Source organism: Caretta caretta, chromosome 14 (genome assembly GCF_965140235.1).
Source record: "Caretta caretta isolate rCarCar2 chromosome 14, rCarCar1.hap1, whole genome shotgun sequence".
Taxonomy (NCBI): domain Eukaryota; kingdom Metazoa; phylum Chordata; order Testudines; family Cheloniidae; genus Caretta; species Caretta caretta.
In genome coordinates, this window is record NC_134219.1 from 42,365,787 (window position 1) to 42,389,145 (window position 23,359).

At 50.7% G+C, this 23,359-nt stretch overlaps 2 long non-coding RNA genes across 2 annotated transcripts; one reads left to right on the plus strand and one right to left on the minus strand.

Moving 5' to 3' along the window:
- Nucleotides 1–276: 276 nt before the first annotated feature.
- Nucleotides 277–3,357, plus strand: LOC142069278 (uncharacterized). The gene is made up of 2 exons (XR_012665052.1): nucleotides 277–949; nucleotides 1,479–3,357. It is a non-coding gene; the product is annotated as an uncharacterized LOC142069278 (long non-coding RNA).
- On the minus strand, nucleotides 2,061–3,394 carry LOC142069273 (uncharacterized). The gene is made up of 3 exons (XR_012665046.1): nucleotides 3,310–3,394; nucleotides 2,857–2,877; nucleotides 2,061–2,136 (listed from the first exon to the last, which is right to left on the minus strand). It is a non-coding gene; the product is annotated as an uncharacterized LOC142069273 (long non-coding RNA).
- Between the last annotated feature and the right edge of the window lie 19,965 nt (nucleotides 3,395–23,359).

The window sequence follows — 23,359 nt, forward strand, 5'->3', positions numbered from 1 at the left end:
CGGGAAAGTGAAGATCGGGGCCTCGTCACCAGCATCGATAAATGTCACCTGGCCCCGGCCACAGTCCAGACAAACCCGGATCCTGCTGGGGACCCGGCTCAGGGGCAGGGGGGTCGCAGGGGAGGTGAGAGCCCGGAACTGATCCCAGTCCCACTCCACTGCCCAGATCCCCCCCTCAGGGCTACGGCTGATCCCTCCCTTCCTCGCCACAGACTCTCTGGCCACCCCCACGGCCCAGTATCCCCCACCCCCCACCTCCACCTCCCAGCAATGTCTCCCCGCGGTGAATCCCTCACAGCCCAGCACCCAGGGCACAGTGTCAAATCTCTCAGGGTCGTCGGGCAGTCGCTGCCGCGTGTTTCCCCATCTCACACTTTTCCCACCCTTAGACAGGACGAGTTGGGGATGAGCCGTGTCTGGATCCAGAGTCACATTCGCTGGGGAGAGAGAATCAGAGCGTGAGGGGCAGAGCTCGGCCCTGGGGGAGGGTTTGATGGCGTCAGTGACAGAATCTGCCCCAGCTGGGGAGTGACTCAGGGAATCTCCTTCCTCCAGGATTTACCCATCGTCACCTCAGAGATCTCAGCACCGGGCTGGGGAGAGTCACTCCCCTGACAGAGACGGGTCAGTGACGGTGAAAGGAGCAGATGGGCCAGGCCTGGGACTCAGAATCTTTCCCCTCCTGCCCCCACCTCTGCCCGGGGAGGAGACTAGAGACTCTGGCAGCCCCAGCAGATGGTACAACTCAGTGAATATTGACAGCGCTTCCCCCCACCCCACCTTCAATCTCACTGTGGCCCAGCTGCCCCTGTGCTGGACTTTGCTATGGGGCCTCCCCACTGCACCTGGACTGCTCTGAAATGTCACAGCTCGGACAGCAACAGGCCACACGGTACCAGGATTGAACCTGCCCAGAATGTCACTGCTCAGCAGCAGTCGCAGCACGCAAGTACATTAGCCTGGGGCAGGGAGTAAGGGGGCTAAACAAGGGAAGGGGGTTCATGGTGGAAGCTACAAGTGTCAGGGGGCCAGGACAGATTAAGGTTTTGTGAGGCCCTGGGCCGCAGCAAGTGAAGGCCCCTTCCTACCCCTTCTGCCTGCAGAACCCCCCCTCCCCACACTCCTGCTGGGGAAATGGGGCCGGGGTGCAGGGGCGTGCCCTGCTCTGCCCACCTGGTGCTCCAGCTGCAGAGCAGGGCAAGACCCCGCACCCCGACGCCATTCTCTGGCTGGAGTTCTGGGCGGATGGAGTGGGGCAAGCCCCCCGAGCCCTGACCCCACTCTCTGGCAGGAGCACTGGGCAGGCAGAGCGGGTTGGGGCACAGAGGCGCCCATTTTTCTGGGGCTCCTGGGCACAGGCCACATTGGCCCAGTGGCAAATCCGCCACTAGGGAGGAGGTACGGAATAGGTGGCTGGTGGAAAGAGGGGGCGGGTCATGCCAGTAATGGGGAGGCTGACTTGACGTCCTGTTTACCAGAGACGGGACCATGCTGGGGTCATGGTGGATGGAGAGAGGAGAAAAGACACAAGCTCCCAGCGGTGATCACAGGAGCTTCCCAGACCTGTATAATGGAGCCAGGGGAGCCCCTGTCTGTGATCAAGGCTCAGTTCCTCTGCTTGAGACAGGAGCAAGGGTCTCACACAGACACAGTCCCTGCTCACCCAGTCAGTGTGGGGTCACTGCAGAGCTCCTGGCTTTCTTCATGGGGGAAAAGATGAAGGAAGAAACAAAGGGACACTGGAGATCGGACATCAGCACGGGGAGACAGAACAAACTCCCCCTGGAGAAGTGGCTGTGGAGGTGCATGTCCCACTGGTTCCGTACAAGGGGTGGCAGCGGCTGTCACAGATCTCTGCAGGGTACAGTGCACATGCGAGCGGTGGAGGGGCAGGAAGCATAGATTCAATATGCTATGGATTCAGTATGGTGTGGTAGGACATAGGCACAAACCTCACCTCACCTTGTGATGCGCCGTGAAATGAAGGGTTCTGGGGAGATCTGCCCTGAACAATCACATCCACTCCCATATACAAAGAAAATGAGGCACATTGCCTCATGGGAACAGATATTTGGACATTGATAAAATATGATCTTTAATTACCTTCTTCTATAGGTGCCACGGATCTTCTCCACCCTAAAACCAGCAACATAATTAGAGAGGAGAGCAGATCTGAACACGTATTGCATGATTCAATATTGTACAAACTAATACACTGAGGGAAAAAGAAAGTTATTCGTTCATCAGAACCTCCACTGGACTGCATGAGTGTCTCTCTCCCAGGGTGGATCTTCACTGCAGGGTTAGTCCAGAATCTTACCTGGCCGTTGCCCCAACCTGTTTAATGCACAAGCACAAAAGCTCTGACTCAAGTTTGGTGGTGCTTTGCACCCAGGTTAGCTGGCAAGACTTTGGGTAGAAGCTAGAGCCCAGGTATCACTTTACTTCAGGTTGGTTACATGCCTACTCTGCAGTGTGGAGGGAAGATAATCATCTCAGGTGCTGATAGTCCACCAGGGCCTTCACACAATTCCTCCTGGGCCATAGTTTTTTGGCCAATACCTACTTTACTACTGTATTGCTTATCAATTTTTCAAATTAGCTTTTGGTGTGAAATTCATCCAGTTTAGTCTTTCCCCACGTTTTATAAAGTTACATGAACAAACAAACCTCAAAAGAATGATGAGGATGATGCTGATAAAAAAGCAAACAAATAACTAAAAAGGTTTCCTATTGCAACAATTTTAAAATTTAAATTTAAAAGCAAACAACCCCACCACAATTAAACAAACAGCCACATGAGTCTCCAAAATGGTACAAAAAGTTTCATTTTAGAGGAAAGATAATGATACTTACTTATCTCGTTATCTCGTTTCTCTGAAAAGGAAAGAGAAATAAATCGAATTTTTTTAGGCATTTCCCTTTTCTTATGTTTTATTTGTCTTTATCATCGATACGACAGTAAAAACTGAGAGAAATCAACATCTTCTTCAGGACATCAGACAAGAGGATCCAGTGGTCCCTTCTGGTCTCACACACATGTGACTCTATTACATCTCAGTTTTTCAAATTAGCTTTTGGTATGAAATCTCTCCACTTTAGTGGTTCCCCACATTTTATACAATCACACTAACCCTTCCACAAAATAATAATAATAAAAAGCAAGTAAACAAAAAAAGGTTTCATATTACAACACAATTGTAGAAGTTAAATTTTACAGTGAACTCCACAACATTTTAACAAACTGCCCCATGAAGATCCAATTACAAAAAAAAAAATCCTTTTCAGAGTGTGGATAATGACACTTACCAATTTCTCTATCTCGTTTGCCTAAAAATTAAACAGAGAGACACATAATGTTTGTTAGGTGTTTTCCTTTTTTTATGGTTTATTTCTCTTTATCATCACTGTGACAGGTAAGACGGATTATTTCTATTCAATCTCTTCTTCAGGAAATCAGACAAGACCAGTGGTGCCCAAACTTTTCCGATCACTCCCCCCTTGCAGTAATGGAAGCTGTCTGCGCCCCCCCTTCCGTTACTGCACAGTTGACTCAGCAGAGGTGCTTGGGCTGAAGGGGGAGCTGGGGGCAGAACTGGGGATAGGGGAGGAGCAGAGGTGGCCTGGGGGAGGGGAGGGAATTTGGTAGGAACTGACCTGGGGGCGGAGCAGGGGGAGGACTGGAACTGTGGCAGGAGCCGGAGCTTAGTGGGAGGCAGGGGGCGGAGCGCAGCTGCAGATGAGATAGGATCTGGGCTGGGGGCAGAGCGGGGCTGGGTGGGGCTCCCTCCCCTCTCCCCTTGGGGGCTGGCAGGGATCCTGCCTTGCACCTGTTCAGGGCCGGTTTAAGAGAGGGGATTTAGGGGCTGCAGGCAAAGGGGGGCTCCCGCGAAAAGATCTCCAGACTGCCAAAAGTGCAGATCTTTTTTCAGGGCCGCTTTAGCCCAGGGCTGTGGGCTTCAGCCACTAAAGCCCCTGCATTCCAGCCCAGCCCGGCGCTGGCGAGGAGGCGGCTCTACACGCTGGCATGTCATTCTCCCCTCTGCTGGGCTGGAGCTGCGCGTGCCAGGAAGCTCAGTCCCACAGGCTTCCTTGACTTGCAGACACCGCCCCCGCAGCTCCCATTGGCCAGGAATCACAGCCAATGGGAGCTGTGTGGGGTGGTGCCTGCAGGCGAGCACAGGACAGAGCATGGAGCCACGTGCCCCCCCTCCCCGGGGCCTGCACCACCAAAGGGGAGCTGTCCCAGGTAAGGGACCTCCTGCCCCAGCCCTGAGCCCCCTCCTGCACCCTAACACCCTCCCAGACCCCACACTCCCAACCTCCTGCCCTGAGCCCCTTCCCACACTCCAGTCCCCTTGGTGCCAGCCTGGAGCCCGCTCCTGAATCTGAAAGCCCTCATCCCCAGCCACACCCTAGAGTCCACAACCCCAGTCAGAGCCCTCACCCTGCCCCAATCCACAGCCCCCTCCTGCACTCTGAATCCCTCATTTTTGGCCCTACCCCAGAGCCTAGGGGGCCCCACAAACTCTCATAGTCCCAGGCCCCCAGAAGAGTTAATTGTGGACCTGTGCCCACTTGAATTTCCTCCACGTGCCCCTAGGGGCCTGCCCCACAGTCTGAAGACCTCTGAACTAGAGGATCCAGTCATCCCTTCTGGTCTTAAACAGTAAGACTCTTTAACTGTATTGCTTATCAATTTTTCAAATTAACTTTTAGTGTGAAATTCATCCTCTCTAGTCTTTCCTCATGTTTTATAAAGATATATTAAAGTTGACCCCCCCATCTTCCCAAAAGACTGATAATAATAATAACCAAGTAAGCAAACTAAAAGGCTTCGTACTGCAGCAATGTTAAGTTAAATTTAAAATCAAACACCTCCACCACTGCTACACAAATTCCCACGTTAGAATGCAAAGAGGTACAAGAAGATTCTTGTCATAGGAAGGATAATGACACTTACTTATTTCTTTATCTCGTTTGTCTAAAAATGAGAGAGAAATAAATAGATATTTTTGTTAGGTGTTTCCCTTTCCTTATGTTTTATTTCTCTTTATCATCAATATGACAGTGAAGGCTGAGAGAAATCAACCTCCTTTTCAGGACATCAGAGAAGAGGATCCAGGGCTCTCTTCTGCTCTTAAACTCAGTGACTCTATTGCTTATCAGTTTTTCAAATTAGATTTTGGTGTGAAATCTACCCAATTTAGCACTTCCCCACATTATATACAATTACATTAAACCCCACAAGAAAGAATAATAATAAAAAGGAAGTAAGCAAACAAGGGCATTTGTATTGCAACAAAATTGTAAAAGTTAAAGTTAATATCAAATAACTCCAAACCATTTAAACAAACTCCCACATGAAGATCCAATTCTCGGCCCCCGCCAAAAAAAAATCCTTTTCAGAGTGTGGATAATGACACTTACCAATTTCTCTTTCTCGTTTGCCTAAAAATTAAACAGAGAGACACATAATGTTTGTTAGGTGTTTTCCTTTTTTTATGGTTTATTTCTCTTTATCATCACTGCGACAGGTAAGACGGATTATTTCTATTCAATCTCTTCTTCAGGAAATCAGACAAGACCAGTGGTGCCCAAACTTTTCCGATCACTCCCCCCTTGCAGTAATGGAAGCTGTCTGCGCCCCCCCTTCCGTTACTGCACAGTTGACTCAGCAGAGGTGCTTGGGCTGAAGGGGGAGCTGGGGGCAGAACTGGGGATAGGGGAGGAGCAGAGGTGGCCTGGGGGAGGGGAGGGAATTTGGTAGGAACTGACCTGGGGGCGGAGCAGGGGGAGGACTGGAACTGTGGCAGGAGCCGGAGCTTAGTGGGAGGCAGGGGGCGGAGCGCAGCTGCAGATGGGATAGGATCTGGGCTGGGGGCAGAGCGGGGCTGGGTGGGGCTCCCTCCCCTCTCCCCATGAGGGCTGGCAGGGACCCTGCCTTGCACCTGTTCAGGGCCGGTTTAAGAGGGGATTTAGGGGCTGCAGGCAAAGGGGGGCTCCCGCAAAAAGATCTCCAGACTGCCAAAAGTGCAGATCTTTTTTCAGGGCCGCTTTAGCCCAGGGCTGTGGGCTTCAGCCACTAAAGCCCCTGCATTCCAGCCCAGCCCGGCGCTGGCGAGGAGGCGGCTCTACACGCTGGCATGTCATTCTCCCCTCTGCTGGGCTGGAGCTGCGCGTGCCAGGAAGCTCAGTCCCACAGGCTTCCTTGACTTGCAGACACCGCCCCCGCAGCTCCCATTGGCCAGGAATCACAGCCAATGGGAGCTGTGTGGGGTGGTGCCTGCAGGCGAGCACAGGACAGAGCATGGAGCCACGTGCCCCCCCTCCCCGGGGCCTGCACCACCAAAGGGGAGCTGTCCCAGTAAGGGACCTCCTGCCCCAGCCCTGAGCCCCCTCCTGCACCCTAACACCCTCCCAGACCCCACACTCCCAACCTCCTGCCCTGAGCCCCTTCCCACACTCCAGTCCCCTTGGTGCCAGCCTGGAGCCTGCTCCTGAATCTGAAAGCCCTCATCCCCAGCCACACCCTAGAGTCCACAACCCCAGTCAGAGCCCTCACCCTGCCCCAATCCACAGCCCCCTCCTGCACTCTGAATCCCTCATTTTTGGCCCTACCCCAGAGCCTAGGGGGCCCCACAAACTCTCATAGTCCCAGGCCCCCAGAAGAGTTAATTGTGGACCTGTGCCCACTTGAATTTCCTCCACGTGCCCCTAGGGGCCTGCCCCACAGTCTGAAGACCTCTGAACTAGAGGATCCAGTCATCCCTTCTGGTCTTAAACAGTAAGACTCTTTAACTGTATTGCTTATCAATTTTTCAAATTAACTTTTAGTGTGAAATTCATCCTCTCTAGTCTTTCCCCATGTTTTATAAAGATATATTAAAGTTGACCCCCGCATCTTCCCAAAAGACTGATAATAATAACCAAGTAAGCAAACTAAAAGGCTTCGTACTGCAGCAATGTTAAGTTAAATTTAAAATCAAACACCTCCACCACTGCTACACAAATTCCCATGTTAGAATCCAAAGAGGTACAAGAAGTTTCTTGTCATAGGAAGGATAATGACACTTACTTATTTCTTTATCTCGTTTGTCTAAAAATGAGAGAGAAATAAATAGATATTTTTGTTAGGTGTTTCCCTTTCCTTATGTTTTATTTCTCTTTATCATCAATATGACAGTGAAGGCTGAGAGAAATCAACCTCCTTTTCAGGACATCAGAGAAGAGGATCCAGGGCTCTCTTCTGCTCTTAAACTCAGTGACTCTATTGCTTATCAGTTTTTCAAATTAGATTTTGGTGTGAAATCTACCCAATTTAGCACTTCCCCACATTATATACAATTACATTAAACCCCACAAGAAAGAATAATAATAAAAAGGAAGTAAGCAAACAAGGGCATTTGTATTGCAACAAAATTGTAAAAGTTAAAGTTAATATCAAATAACTCCAAACCATTTAAACAAACTCCCACATGAAGATCCAATTCTCGGCCCCCGCCAAAAAAAAATCCTTTTCAGAGTGTGGATAATGACACTTACCAATTTCTCTTTCTCGTTTGCCTAAAAATTAAACAGAGAGACACATAATGTTTGTTAGGTGTTTTCCTTTTTTTATGGTTTATTTCTCTTTATCATCACTGTGACAGGTAAGACGGATTATTTCTATTCAATCTCTTCTTCAGGAAATCAGACAAGACCAGTGGTGCCCAAACTTTTCCGATCACTCCCCCCTTGCAGTAATGGAAGCTGTCTGCGCCCCCCCTTCCGTTACTGCACAGTTGACTCAGCAGAGGTGCTTGGGCTGAAGGGGGAGCTGGGGGCAGAACTGGGGATAGGGGAGGAGCAGAGGTGGCCTGGGGGAGGGGAGGGAATTTGGTAGGAACTGACCTGGGGGCGGAGCAGGGGGAGGACTGGAACTGTGGCAGGAGCCGGAGCTTAGTGGGAGGCAGGGGGCGGAGCGCAGCTGCAGATGGGATAGGATCTGGGCTGGGGGCAGAGCGGGGCTGGGTGGGGCTCCCTCCCCTCTCCCCATGAGGGCTGGCAGGGACCCTGCCTTGCACCTGTTCAGGGCCGGTTTAAGAGGGGATTTAAGGGCTGCAGGCAAAGGGGGGCTCCCGCGAAAAGATCTCCAGACTGCCAAAAGTGCAGATCTTTTTTCAGGGCCGCTTTAGCCCAGGGCTGTGGGCTTCAGCCACTAAAGCCCCTGCATTCCAGCCCAGCCCGGCGCTGGCGAGGAGGCGGCTCTACACGCTGGCATGTCATTCTCCCCTCTGCTGGGCTGGAGCTGCGCGTGCCAGGAAGCTCAGTCCCACAGGCTTCCTTGACTTGCAGACACCGCCCCCGCAGCTCCCATTGGCCAGGAATCACAGCCAATGGGAGCTGTGTGGGGTGGTGCCTGCAGGCGAGCACAGGACAGAGCATGGAGCCACGTGCCCCCCCTCCCCGGGGCCTGCACCACCAAAGGGGAGCTGTCCCAGGTAAGGGACCTCCTGCCCCAGCCCTGAGCCCCCTCCTGCACCCTAACACCCTCCCAGACCCCACACTCCCAACCTCCTGCCCTGAGCCCCTTCCCACACTCCAGTCCCCTTGGTGCCAGCCTGGAGCCCGCTCCTGAATCTGAAAGCCCTCATCCCCAGCCACACCCTAGAGTCCACAACCCCAGTCAGAGCCCTCACCCTGCCCCAATCCACAGCCCCCTCCTGCACTCTGAATCCCTCATTTTTGGCCCTACCCCAGAGCCTAGGGGGCCCCACAAACTCTCATAGTCCCAGGCCCCCAGAAGAGTTAATTGTGGACCTGTGCCCACTTGAATTTCCTCCACGTGCCCCTAGGGGCCTGCCCCACAGTCTGAAGACCTCTGAACTAGAGGATCCAGTCATCCCTTCTGGTCTTAAACAGTAAGACTCTTTAACTGTATTGCTTATCAATTTTTCAAATTAACTTTTAGTGTGAAATTCATCCTCTCTAGTCTTTCCTCATGTTTTATAAAGATATATTAAAGTTGACCCCCCCCATCTTCCCAAAAGACTGATAATAATAATAACCAAGTAAGCAAACTAAAAGGCTTCGTACTGCAGCAATGTTAAGTTAAATTTAAAATCAAACACCTCCACCACTGCTACACAAATTCCCATGTTAGAATCCAAAGAGGTACAAGAAGTTTCTTGTCATAGGAAGGATAATGACACTTACTTATTTCTTTATCTCGTTTGTCTAAAAATGAGAGAGAAATAAATAGATATTTTTGTTAGGTGTTTCCCTTTCCTTATGTTTTATTTCTCTTTATCATCAATATGACAGTGAAGGCTGAGAGAAATCAACCGCCTTTTCAGGACATCAGAGAAGAGGATCCAGGGCTCTCTTCTGCTCTTAAACTCAGTGACTCTATTGCTTATCAGTTTTTCAAATTAGATTTTGGTGTGAAATCTACCCAATTTAGCACTTCCCCACATTATATACAATTACATTAAACCCCACAAGAAAGAATAATAATAAAAAGGAAGTAAGCAAACAAGGGCGTTTGTATTGCAACAAAATTGTAAAAGTTAAAGTTAATATCAAATAACTCCAAACCATTTAAACAAACTCCCACATGAAGATCCAATTCTCGGCCCCCGCCAAAAAAAAATCCTTTTCAGAGTGTGGATAATGACACTTACCGATTTCTATATCTCGTTTGCCTAAAAATTAAACAGACAGACACATAATGTTTGTAAGGTGTTTTCCTTTTTTTATGGTTTATTTCTGTTTATCATCACTGTGACAGGTAAGACGGATTATTTCTATTCAATCTCTTCTTCAGGAAATCAGACAAGACCAGTGGTGCCCAAACTTTTCCGATCACTCCCCCCTTGCAGTAATGGAAGCTGTCTGCGCCCCCCCTTCCATTACTACACAGTTGACTCAGCAGAGGTGCTTGGGCTGAAGGGGGAGCTGGGGGCAGAACTGGGGATGGGGGAGGAGCAGAGGTGGCCTGGGGGAGGAGAGGGAATTTGGTAGGAACTGACCTGGGGGCGGAGCAGGGGGAGGACTGGAACTGTGGCAGGAGCCGGAGCTTAGTGGGGGTCAGGGGGTGGAGCGCAGCTGCAGATGGGATAGGATCTGGGCTGGGGGTAGAGCGGGGCTGGGTGGGGCTCCCTCCCCTCTCCCCATGAGGGCTGGCAGGGACCCTGCCTTGCACCTGTTCAGGGCCGGTTTAAGAGAGGGGATTTAGGGGCTGCAGGCAAAGGGGGGCTCCCGCGAAAAGATCTCCAGACTGCCAAAAGTGCAGATCTTTTTTCAGGGCCGCTTTAGCCCAGGGCTGTGGGCTTCAGCCACTAAAGCCCCTGCATTCCAGCCCAGCCCGGCGCTGGCGAGGAGGCGGCTCTACACACTGGCATGTCATTCCCCCCTCCGCTGGGCTGGAGCTGCGCGTGCCAGGAAGCTCAGTCCCACAGGCTTCCTTGACTTGCAGACACCGCCCCCGCAGCTCCCATTGGCCAGGAATCACAGCCAATGGGAGCTGTGTGGGGTGGTGCCTGCAGGCGAGCACAGGACAGAGCATGGAGCCACGTGCCCCCCCTCCCCGGGGCCTGCACCACCAAAGGGGAGCTGTCCCAGGTAAGGGACCTCCTGCCCCAGCCCTGAGCCCCCTCCTGCACCCTAACACCCTCCCAGACCCCACACTCCCAACCTCCTGCCCTGAGCCCCTTCCCACACTCCAGTCCCCTTGGTGCCAGCCTGGAGCCCGCTCCTGAATCTGAAAGCCCTCATCCCCAGCCACACCCTAGAGTCCACAACCCCAGTCAGAGCCCTCACCCTGCCCCAATCCACAGCCCCCTCCTGCACTCTGAATCCCTCATTTTTGGCCCTACCCCAGAGCCTAGGGGGCCCCACAAACTCTCATAGTCCCAGGCCCCCAGAAGAGTTAATTGTGGACCTGTGCCCACTTGAATTTCCTCCACGTGCCCCTAGGGGCCTGCCCCACAGTCTGAAGACCTCTGAACTAGAGGATCCAGTCATCCCTTCTGGTCTTAAACAGTAAGACTCTTTAACTGTATTGCTTATCAATTTTTCAAATTAACTTTTAGTGTGAAATTCATCCTCTCTAGTCTTTCCTCATGTTTTATAAAGATATATTAAAGTTGACCCCCCCATCTTCCCAAAAGACTGATAATAATAATAACCAAGTAAGCAAACTAAAAGGCTTCGTACTGCAGCAATGTTAAGTTAAATTTAAAATCAAACACCTCCACCACTGCTACACAAATTCCCACGTTAGAATGCAAAGAGGTACAAGAAGATTCTTGTCATAGGAAGGATAATGACACTTACTTATTTCTTTATCTCGTTTGTCTAAAAATGAGAGAGAAATAAATAGATATTTTTGTTAGGTGTTTCCCTTTCCTTATGTTTTATTTCTCTTTATCATCAATATGACAGTGAAGGCTGAGAGAAATCAACCGCCTTTTCAGGACATCAGAGAAGAGGATCCAGGGCTCTCTTCTGCTCTTAAACTCAGTGACTCTATTGCTTATCAGTTTTTCAAATTAGATTTTGGTGTGAAATCTACCCAATTTAGCACTTCCCCACATTATATACAATTACATTAAACCCCACAAGAAAGAATAATAATAAAAAGGAAGTAAGCAAACAAGGGCGTTTGTATTGCAACAAAATTGTAAAAGTTAAAGTTAATATCAAATAACTCCAAACCATTTAAACAAACTCCCACATGAAGATCCAATTCTCGGCCCCCGCCAAAAAAAAATCCTTTTCAGAGTGTGGATAATGACACTTACCGATTTCTATATCTCGTTTGCCTAAAAATTAAACAGACAGACACATAATGTTTGTAAGGTGTTTTCCTTTTTTTATGGTTTATTTCTGTTTATCATCACTGTGACAGGTAAGACGGATTATTTCTATTCAATCTCTTCTTCAGGAAATCAGACAAGACCAGTGGTGCCCAAACTTTTCCGATCACTCCCCCCTTGCAGTAATGGAAGCTGTCTGCGCCCCCCCTTCCATTACTACACAGTTGACTCAGCAGAGGTGCTTGGGCTGAAGGGGGAGCTGGGGGCAGAACTGGGGATGGGGGAGGAGCAGAGGTGGCCTGGGGGAGGAGAGGGAATTTGGTAGGAACTGACCTGGGGGCGGAGCAGGGGGAGGACTGGAACTGTGGCAGGAGCCGGAGCTTAGTGGGGGTCAGGGGGTGGAGCGCAGCTGCAGATGGGATAGGATCTGGGCTGGGGGTAGAGCGGGGCTGGGTGGGGCTCCCTCCCCTCTCCCCATGAGGGCTGGCAGGGACCCTGCCTTGCACCTGTTCAGGGCCGGTTTAAGAGAGGGGATTTAGGGGCTGCAGGCAAAGGGGGGCTCCCGCGAAAAGATCTCCAGACTGCCAAAAGTGCAGATCTTTTTTCAGGGCCGCTTTAGCCCAGGGCTGTGGGCTTCAGCCACTAAAGCCCCTGCATTCCAGCCCAGCCCGGCGCTGGCGAGGAGGCGGCTCTACACACTGGCATGTCATTCCCCCCTCCGCTGGGCTGGAGCTGCGCGTGCCAGGAAGCTCAGTCCCACAGGCTTCCTTGACTTGCAGACACCGCCCCCGCAGCTCCCATTGGCCAGGAATCACAGCCAATGGGAGCTGTGTGGGGTGGTGCCTGCAGGCGAGCACAGGACAGAGCATGGAGCCACGTGCCCCCCCTCCCCGGGGCCTGCACCACCAAAGGGGAGCTGTCCCAGGTAAGGGACCTCCTGCCCCAGCCCTGAGCCCCCTCCTGCACCCTAACACCCTCCCAGACCCCACACTCCCAACCTCCTGCCCTGAGCCCCTTCCCACACTCCAGTCCCCTTGGTGCCAGCCTGGAGCCCGCTCCTGAATCTGAAAGCCCTCATCCCCAGCCACACCCTAGAGTCCACAACCCCAGTCAGAGCCCTCACCCTGCCCCAATCCACAGCCCCCTCCTGCACTCTGAATCCCTCATTTTTGGCCCTACCCCAGAGCCTAGGGGGCCCCACAAACTCTCATAGTCCCAGGCCCCCAGAAGAGTTAATTGTGGACCTGTGCCCACTTGAATTTCCTCCACGTGCCCCTAGGGGCCTGCCCCACAGTCTGAAGACCTCTGAACTAGAGGATCCAGTCATCCCTTCTGGTCTTAAACAGTAAGACTCTTTAACTGTATTGCTTATCAATTTTTCAAATTAACTTTTAGTGTGAAATTCATCCTCTCTAGTCTTTCCTCATGTTTTATAAAGATATATTAAAGTTGACCCCCCCATCTTCCCAAAAGACTGATAATAATAATAACCAAGTAAGCAAACTAAAAGGCTTCGTACTGCAGCAATGTTAAGTTAAATTTAAAATCAAACACCTCCACCACTGCTACACAAATTCCCACGTTAGAATGCAAAGAGGTACAAGAAGATTCTTGTCATAGGAAGGATAATGACACTTACTTATTTCTTTATCTCGTTTGTCTAAAAATGAGAGAGAAATAAATAGATATTTTTGTTAGGTGTTTCCCTTTCCTTATGTTTTATTTCTCTTTATCATCAATATGACAGTGAAGGCTGAGAGAAATCAACCTCCTTTTCAGGACATCAGAGAAGAGGATCCAGGGCTCTCTTCTGCTCTTAAACTCAGTGACTCTATTGCTTATCAGTTTTTCAAATTAGATTTTGGTGTGAAATCTACCCAATTTAGCACTTCCCCACATTATATACAATTACATTAAACCCCACAAGAAAGAATAATAATAAAAAGGAAGTAAGCAAACAAGGGCATTTGTATTGCAACAAAATTGTAAAAGTTAAAGTTAATATCAAATAACTCCAAACCATTTAAACAAACTCCCACATGAAGATCCAATTCTCGGCCCCCGCCAAAAAAAAATCCTTTTCAGAGTGTGGATAATGACACTTACCAATTTCTCTTTCTCGTTTGCCTAAAAATTAAACAGAGAGACACATAATGTTTGTTAGGTGTTTTCCTTTTTTTATGGTTTATTTCTCTTTATCATCACTGTGACAGGTAAGACGGATTATTTCTATTCAATCTCTTCTTCAGGAAATCAGACAAGACCAGTGGTGCCCAAACTTTTCCGATCACTCCCCCCTTGCAGTAATGGAAGCTGTCTGCGCCCCCCCTTCCGTTACTGCACAGTTGACTCAGCAGAGGTGCTTGGGCTGAAGGGGGAGCTGGGGGCAGAACTGGGGATAGGGGAGGAGCAGAGGTGGCCTGGGGGAGGGGAGGGAATTTGGTAGGAACTGACCTGGGGGCGGAGCAGGGGGAGGACTGGAACTGTGGCAGGAGCCGGAGCTTAGTGGGAGGCAGGGGGCGGAGCGCAGCTGCAGATGGGATAGGATCTGGGCTGGGGGCAGAGCGGGGCTGGGTGGGGCTCCCTCCCCTCTCCCCATGAGGGCTGGCAGGGACCCTGCCTTGCACCTGTTCAGGGCCGGTTTAAGAGGGGATTTAAGGGCTGCAGGCAAAGGGGGGCTCCCGCGAAAAGATCTCCAGACTGCCAAAAGTGCAGATCTTTTTTCAGGGCCGCTTTAGCCCAGGGCTGTGGGCTTCAGCCACTAAAGCCCCTGCATTCCAGCCCAGCCCGGCGCTGGCGAGGAGGCGGCTCTACACGCTGGCATGTCATTCTCCCCTCTGCTGGGCTGGAGCTGCGCGTGCCAGGAAGCTCAGTCCCACAGGCTTCCTTGACTTGCAGACACCGCCCCCGCAGCTCCCATTGGCCAGGAATCACAGCCAATGGGAGCTGTGTGGGGTGGTGCCTGCAGGCGAGCACAGGACAGAGCATGGAGCCACGTGCCCCCCCTCCCCGGGGCCTGCACCACCAAAGGGGAGCTGTCCCAGGTAAGGGACCTCCTGCCCCAGCCCTGAGCCCCCTCCTGCACCCTAACACCCTCCCAGACCCCACACTCCCAACCTCCTGCCCTGAGCCCCTTCCCACACTCCAGTCCCCTTGGTGCCAGCCTGGAGCCCGCTCCTGAATCTGAAAGCCCTCATCCCCAGCCACACCCTAGAGTCCACAACCCCAGTCAGAGCCCTCACCCTGCCCCAATCCACAGCCCCCTCCTGCACTCTGAATCCCTCATTTTTGGCCCTACCCCAGAGCCTAGGGGGCCCCACAAACTCTCATAGTCCCAGGCCCCCAGAAGAGTTAATTGTGGACCTGTGCCCACTTGAATTTCCTCCACGTGCCCCTAGGGGCCTGCCCCACAGTCTGAAGACCTCTGAACTAGAGGATCCAGTCATCCCTTCTGGTCTTAAACAGTAAGACTCTTTAACTGTATTGCTTATCAATTTTTCAAATTAACTTTTAGTGTGAAATTCATCCTCTCTAGTCTTTCCTCATGTTTTATAAAGATATATTAAAGTTGACCCCCCCCATCTTCCCAAAAGACTGATAATAATAATAACCAAGTAAGCAAACTAAAAGGCTTCGTACTGCAGCAATGTTAAGTTAAATTTAAAATCAAACACCTCCACCACTGCTACACAAATTCCCATGTTAGAATCCAAAGAGGTACAAGAAGTTTCTTGTCATAGGAAGGATAATGACACTTACTTATTTCTTTATCTCGTTTGTCTAAAAATGAGAGAGAAATAAATAGATATTTTTGTTAGGTGTTTCCCTTTCCTTATGTTTTATTTCTCTTTATCATCAATATGACAGTGAAGGCTGAGAGAAATCAACCGCCTTTTCAGGACATCAGAGAAGAGGATCCAGGGCTCTCTTCTGCTCTTAAACTCAGTGACTCTATTGCTTATCAGTTTTTCAAATTAGATTTTGGTGTGAAATCTACCCAATTTAGCACTTCCCCACATTATATACAATTACATTAAACCCCACAAGAAAGAATAATAATAAAAAGGAAGTAAGCAAACAAGGGCGTTTGTATTGCAACAAAATTGTAAAAGTTAAAGTTAATATCAAATAACTCCAAACCATTTAAACAAACTCCCACATGAAGATCCAATTCTCGGCCCCCGCCAAAAAAAAATCCTTTTCAGAGTGTGGATAATGACACTTACCGATTTCTATATCTCGTTTGCCTAAAAATTAAACAGACAGACACATAATGTTTGTAAGGTGTTTTCCTTTTTTTATGGTTTATTTCTGTTTATCATCACTGTGACAGGTAAGACGGATTATTTCTATTCAATCTCTTCTTCAGGAAATCAGACAAGACCAGTGGTGCCCAAACTTTTCCGATCACTCCCCCCTTGCAGTAATGGAAGCTGTCTGCGCCCCCCCTTCCATTACTACACAGTTGACTCAGCAGAGGTGCTTGGGCTGAAGGGGGAGCTGGGGGCAGAACTGGGGATGGGGGAGGAGCAGAGGTGGCCTGGGGGAGGAGAGGGAATTTGGTAGGAACTGACCTGGGGGCGGAGCAGGGGGAGGACTGGAACTGTGGCAGGAGCCGGAGCTTAGTGGGGGTCAGGGGGTGGAGCGCAGCTGCAGATGGGATAGGATCTGGGCTGGGGGTAGAGCGGGGCTGGGTGGGGCTCCCTCCCCTCTCCCCATGAGGGCTGGCAGGGACCCTGCCTTGCACCTGTTCAGGGCCGGTTTAAGAGAGGGGATTTAGGGGCTGCAGGCAAAGGGGGGCTCCCGCGAAAAGATCTCCAGACTGCCAAAAGTGCAGATCTTTTTTCAGGGCCGCTTTAGCCCAGGGCTGTGGGCTTCAGCCACTAAAGCCCCTGCATTCCAGCCCAGCCCGGCGCTGGCGAGGAGGCGGCTCTACACACTGGCATGTCATTCCCCCCTCCGCTGGGCTGGAGCTGCGCGTGCCAGGAAGCTCAGTCCCACAGGCTTCCTTGACTTGCAGACACCGCCCCCGCAGCTCCCATTGGCCAGGAATCACAGCCAATGGGAGCTGTGTGGGGTGGTGCCTGCAGGCGAGCACAGGACAGAGCATGGAGCCACGTGCCCCCCCTCCCCGGGGCCTGCACCACCAAAGGGGAGCTGTCCCAGGTAAGGGACCTCCTGCCCCAGCCCTGAGCCCCCTCCTGCACCCTAACACCCTCCCAGACCCCACACTCCCAACCTCCTGCCCTGAGCCCCTTCCCACACTCCAGTCCCCTTGGTGCCAGCCTGGAGCCCGCTCCTGAATCTGAAAGCCCTCATCCCCAGCCACACCCTAGAGTCCACAACCCCAGTCAGAGCCCTCACCCTGCCCCAATCCACAGCCCCCTCCTGCACTCTGAATCCCTCATTTTTGGCCCTACCCCAGAGCCTAGGGGGCCCCACAAACTCTCATAGTCCCAGGCCCCCAGAAGAGTTAATTGTGGACCTGTGCCCACTTGAATTTCCTCCACGTGCCCCTAGGGGCCTGCCCCACAGTCTGAAGACCTCTGAACTAGAGGATCCAGTCATCCCTTCTGGTCTTAAACAGTAAGACTCTTTAACTGTATTGCTTATCAATTTTTCAAATTAACTTTTAGTGTGAAATTCATCCTCTCTAGTCTTTCCTCATGTTTTATAAAGATATATTAAAGTTGACCCCCCCATCTTCCCAAAAGACTGATAATAATAATAACCAAGTAAGCAAACTAAAAGGCTTCGTACTGCAGCAATGTTAAGTTAAATTTAAAATCAAACACCTCCACCACTGCTACACAAATTCCCACGTTAGAATGCAAAGAGGTACAAGAAGATTCTTGTCATAGGAAGGATAATGACACTTACTTATTTCTTTATCTCGTTTGTCTAAAAATGAGAGAGAAATAAATAGATATTTTTGTTAGGTGTTTCCCTTTCCTTATGTTTTATTTCTCTTTATCATCAATATGACAGTGAAGGCTGAGAGAAATCAACCTCCTTTTCAGGACATCAGAGAAGAGGATCCAGGGCTCTCTTCTGCTCTTAAACTCAGTGACTCTATTGCTTATCAGTTTTTCAAATTAGATTTTGGTGTGAAATCTACCCAATTTAGCACTTCCCCACATTATATACAATTACATTAAACCCCACAAGAAAGAATAATAATAAAAAGGAAGTAAGCAAACAAGGGCATTTGTATTGCAACAAAATTGTAAAAGTTAAAGTTAATATCAAATAACTCCAAACCATTTAAACAAACTCCCACATGAAGATCCAATTCTCGGCCCCCGCCAAAAAAAAATCCTTTTCAGAGTGTGGATAATGACACTTACCAATTTCTCTTTCTCGTTTGCCTAAAAATTAAACAGAGAGACACATAATGTTTGTTAGGTGTTTTCCTTTTTTTATGGTTTATTTCTCTTTATCATCACTGTGACAGGTAAGACGGATTATTTCTATTCAATCTCTTCTTCAGGAAATCAGACAAGACCAGTGGTGCCCAAACTTTTCCGATCACTCCCCCCTTGCAGTAATGGAAGCTGTCTGCGCCCCCCCTTCCGTTACTGCACAGTTGACTCAGCAGAGGTGCTTGGGCTGAAGGGGGAGCTGGGGGCAGAACTGGGGATAGGGGAGGAGCAGAGGTGGCCTGGGGGAGGGGAGGGAATTTGGTAGGAACTGACCTGGGGGCGGAGCAGGGGGAGGACTGGAACTGTGGCAGGAGCCGGAGCTTAGTGGGAGGCAGGGGGCGGAGCGCAGCTGCAGATGGGATAGGATCTGGGCTGGGGGCAGAGCGGGGCTGGGTGGGGCTCCCTCCCCTCTCCCCATGAGGGCTGGCAGGGACCCTGCCTTGCACCTGTTCAGGGCCGGTTTAAGAGGGGATTTAAGGGCTGCAGGCAAAGGGGGGCTCCCGCGAAAAGATCTCCAGACTGCCAAAAGTGCAGATCTTTTTTCAGGGCCGCTTTAGCCCAGGGCTGTGGGCTTCAGCCACTAAAGCCCCTGCATTCCAGCCCAGCCCGGCGCTGGCGAGGAGGCGGCTCTACACGCTGGCATGTCATTCTCCCCTCTGCTGGGCTGGAGCTGCGCGTGCCAGGAAGCTCAGTCCCACAGGCTTCCTTGACTTGCAGACACCGCCCCCGCAGCTCCCATTGGCCAGGAATCACAGCCAATGGGAGCTGTGTGGGGTGGTGCCTGCAGGCGAGCACAGGACAGAGCATGGAGCCACGTGCCCCCCCTCCCCGGGGCCTGCACCACCAAAGGGGAGCTGTCCCAGGTAAGGGACCTCCTGCCCCAGCCCTGAGCCCCCTCCTGCACCCTAACACCCTCCCAGACCCCACACTCCCAACCTCCTGCCCTGAGCCCCTTCCCACACTCCAGTCCCCTTGGTGCCAGCCTGGAGCCCGCTCCTGAATCTGAAAGCCCTCATCCCCAGCCACACCCTAGAGTCCACAACCCCAGTCAGAGCCCTCACCCTGCCCCAATCCACAGCCCCCTCCTGCACTCTGAATCCCTCATTTTTGGCCCTACCCCAGAGCCTAGGGGGCCCCACAAACTCTCATAGTCCCAGGCCCCCAGAAGAGTTAATTGTGGACCTGTGCCCACTTGAATTTCCTCCACGTGCCCCTAGGGGCCTGCCCCACAGTCTGAAGACCTCTGAACTAGAGGATCCAGTCATCCCTTCTGGTCTTAAACAGTAAGACTCTTTAACTGTATTGCTTATCAATTTTTCAAATTAACTTTTAGTGTGAAATTCATCCTCTCTAGTCTTTCCTCATGTTTTATAAAGATATATTAAAGTTGACCCCCCCCATCTTCCCAAAAGACTGATAATAATAATAACCAAGTAAGCAAACTAAAAGGCTTCGTACTGCAGCAATGTTAAGTTAAATTTAAAATCAAACACCTCCACCACTGCTACACAAATTCCCATGTTAGAATCCAAAGAGGTACAAGAAGTTTCTTGTCATAGGAAGGATAATGACACTTACTTATTTCTTTATCTCGTTTGTCTAAAAATGAGAGAGAAATAAATAGATATTTTTGTTAGGTGTTTCCCTTTCCTTATGTTTTATTTCTCTTTATCATCAATATGACAGTGAAGGCTGAGAGAAATCAACCGCCTTTTCAGGACATCAGAGAAGAGGATCCAGGGCTCTCTTCTGCTCTTAAACTCAGTGACTCTATTGCTTATCAGTTTTTCAAATTAGATTTTGGTGTGAAATCTACCCAATTTAGCACTTCCCCACATTATATACAATTACATTAAACCCCACAAGAAAGAATAATAATAAAAAGGAAGTAAGCAAACAAGGGCGTTTGTATTGCAACAAAATTGTAAAAGTTAAAGTTAATATCAAATAACTCCAAACCATTTAAACAAACTCCCACATGAAGATCCAATTCTCGGCCCCCGCCAAAAAAAAATCCTTTTCAGAGTGTGGATAATGACACTTACCGATTTCTATATCTCGTTTGCCTAAAAATTAAACAGACAGACACATAATGTTTGTAAGGTGTTTTCCTTTTTTTATGGTTTATTTCTGTTTATCATCACTGTGACAGGTAAGACGGATTATTTCTATTCAATCTCTTCTTCAGGAAATCAGACAAGACCAGTGGTGCCCAAACTTTTCCGATCACTCCCCCCTTGCAGTAATGGAAGCTGTCTGCGCCCCCCCTTCCATTACTACACAGTTGACTCAGCAGAGGTGCTTGGGCTGAAGGGGGAGCTGGGGGCAGAACTGGGGATGGGGGAGGAGCAGAGGTGGCCTGGGGGAGGAGAGGGAATTTGGTAGGAACTGACCTGGGGGCGGAGCAGGGGGAGGACTGGAACTGTGGCAGGAGCCGGAGCTTAGTGGGGGTCAGGGGGTGGAGCGCAGCTGCAGATGGGATAGGATCTGGGCTGGGGGTAGAGCGGGGCTGGGTGGGGCTCCCTCCCCTCTCCCCATGAGGGCTGGCAGGGACCCTGCCTTGCACCTGTTCAGGGCCGGTTTAAGAGAGGGGATTTAGGGGCTGCAGGCAAAGGGGGGCTCCCGCGAAAAGATCTCCAGACTGCCAAAAGTGCAGATCTTTTTTCAGGGCCGCTTTAGCCCAGGGCTGTGGGCTTCAGCCACTAAAGCCCCTGCATTCCAGCCCAGCCCGGCGCTGGCGAGGAGGCGGCTCTACACACTGGCATGTCATTCCCCCCTCCGCTGGGCTGGAGCTGCGCGTGCCAGGAAGCTCAGTCCCACAGGCTTCCTTGACTTGCAGACACCGCCCCCGCAGCTCCCATTGGCCAGGAATCACAGCCAATGGGAGCTGTGTGGGGTGGTGCCTGCAGGCGAGCACAGGACAGAGCATGGAGCCACGTGCCCCCCCTCCCCGGGGCCTGCACCACCAAAGGGGAGCTGTCCCAGGTAAGGGACCTCCTGCCCCAGCCCTGAGCCCCCTCCTGCACCCTAACACCCTCCCAGACCCCACACTCCCAACCTCCTGCCCTGAGCCCCTTCCCACACTCCAGTCCCCTTGGTGCCAGCCTGGAGCCCGCTCCTGAATCTGAAAGCCCTCATCCCCAGCCACACCCTAGAGTCCACAACCCCAGTCAGAGCCCTCACCCTGCCCCAATCCACAGCCCCCTCCTGCACTCTGAATCCCTCATTTTTGGCCCTACCCCAGAGCCTAGGGGGCCCCACAAACTCTCATAGTCCCAGGCCCCCAGAAGAGTTAATTGTGGACCTGTGCCCACTTGAATTTCCTCCACGTGCCCCTAGGGGCCTGCCCCACAGTCTGAAGACCTCTGAACTAGAGGATCCAGTCATCCCTTCTGGTCTTAAACAGTAAGACTCTTTAACTGTATTGCTTATCAATTTTTCAAATTAACTTTTAGTGTGAAATTCATCCTCTCTAGTCTTTCCTCATGTTTTATAAAGATATATTAAAGTTGACCCCCCCATCTTCCCAAAAGACTGATAATAATAATAACCAAGTAAGCAAACTAAAAGGCTTCGTACTGCAGCAATGTTAAGTTAAATTTAAAATCAAACACCTCCACCACTGCTACACAAATTCCCACGTTAGAATGCAAAGAGGTACAAGAAGATTCTTGTCATAGGAAGGATAATGACACTTACTTATTTCTTTATCTCGTTTGTCTAAAAATGAGAGAGAAATAAATAGATATTTTTGTTAGGTGTTTCCCTTTCCTTATGTTTTATTTCTCTTTATCATCAATATGACAGTGAAGGCTGAGAGAAATCAACCTCCTTTTCAGGACATCAGAGAAGAGGATCCAGGGCTCTCTTCTGCTCTTAAACTCAGTGACTCTATTGCTTATCAGTTTTTCAAATTAGATTTTGGTGTGAAATCTACCCAATTTAGCACTTCCCCACATTATATACAATTACATTAAACCCCACAAGAAAGAATAATAATAAAAAGGAAGTAAGCAAACAAGGGCATTTGTATTGCAACAAAATTGTAAAAGTTAAAGTTAATATCAAATAACTCCAAACCATTTAAACAAACTCCCACATGAAGATCCAATTCTCGGCCCCCGCCAAAAAAAAATCCTTTTCAGAGTGTGGATAATGACACTTACCAATTTCTCTTTCTCGTTTGCCTAAAAATTAAACAGACACATAATGTTTGTTAGGTGTTTTCCTTTTTTTATGGTTTATTTCTCTTTATCATCACTGTGACAGGTAAGACGGATTATTTCTATTCAATCTCTTCTTCAGGAAATCAGACAAGACCAGTGGTGCCCAAACTTTTCCGATCACTCCCCCCTTGCAGTAATGGAAGCTGTCTGCGCCCCCCCTTCCGTTACTGCACAGTTGACTCAGCAGAGGTGCTTGGGCTGAAGGGGGAGCTGGGGGCAGAACTGGGGATAGGGGAGGAGCAGAGGTGGCCTGGGGGAGGGGAGGGAATTTGGTAGGAACTGACCTGGGGGCGGAGCAGGGGGAGGACTGGAACTGTGGCAGGAGCCGGAGCTTAGTGGGAGGCAGGGGGCGGAGCGCAGCTGCAGATGGGATAGGATCTGGGCTGGGGGCAGAGCGGGGCTGGGTGGGGCTCCCTCCCCTCTCCCCATGAGGGCTGGCAGGGACCCTGCCTTGCACCTGTTCAGGGCCGGTTTAAGAGGGGATTTAGGGGCTGCAGGCAAAGGGGGGCTCCCGCGAAAAGATCTCCAGACTGCCAAAAGTGCAGATCTTTTTTCAGGGCCGCTTTAGCCCAGGGCTGTGGGCTTCAGCCACTAAAGCCCCTGCATTCCAGCCCAGCCCGGCGCTGGCGAGGAGGCGGCTCTACACGCTGGCATGTCATTCTCCCGTCCGCTGGGCTGGAGCTGCGCGTGCCAGGAAGCTCAGTCCCACAGGCTTCCTTGACTTGCAGACACCGCCCCCGCAGCTCCCATTGGCCAGGAATCACAGCCAATGGGAGCTGTGTGGGGTGGTGCCTGCAGGCGAGCACAGGACAGAGCATGGAGCCACGTGCCCCCCCTCCCCGGGGCCTGCACCACCAAAGGGGAGCTGTCCCAGGTAAGGGACCTCCTGCCCCAGCCCTGAGCCCCCTCC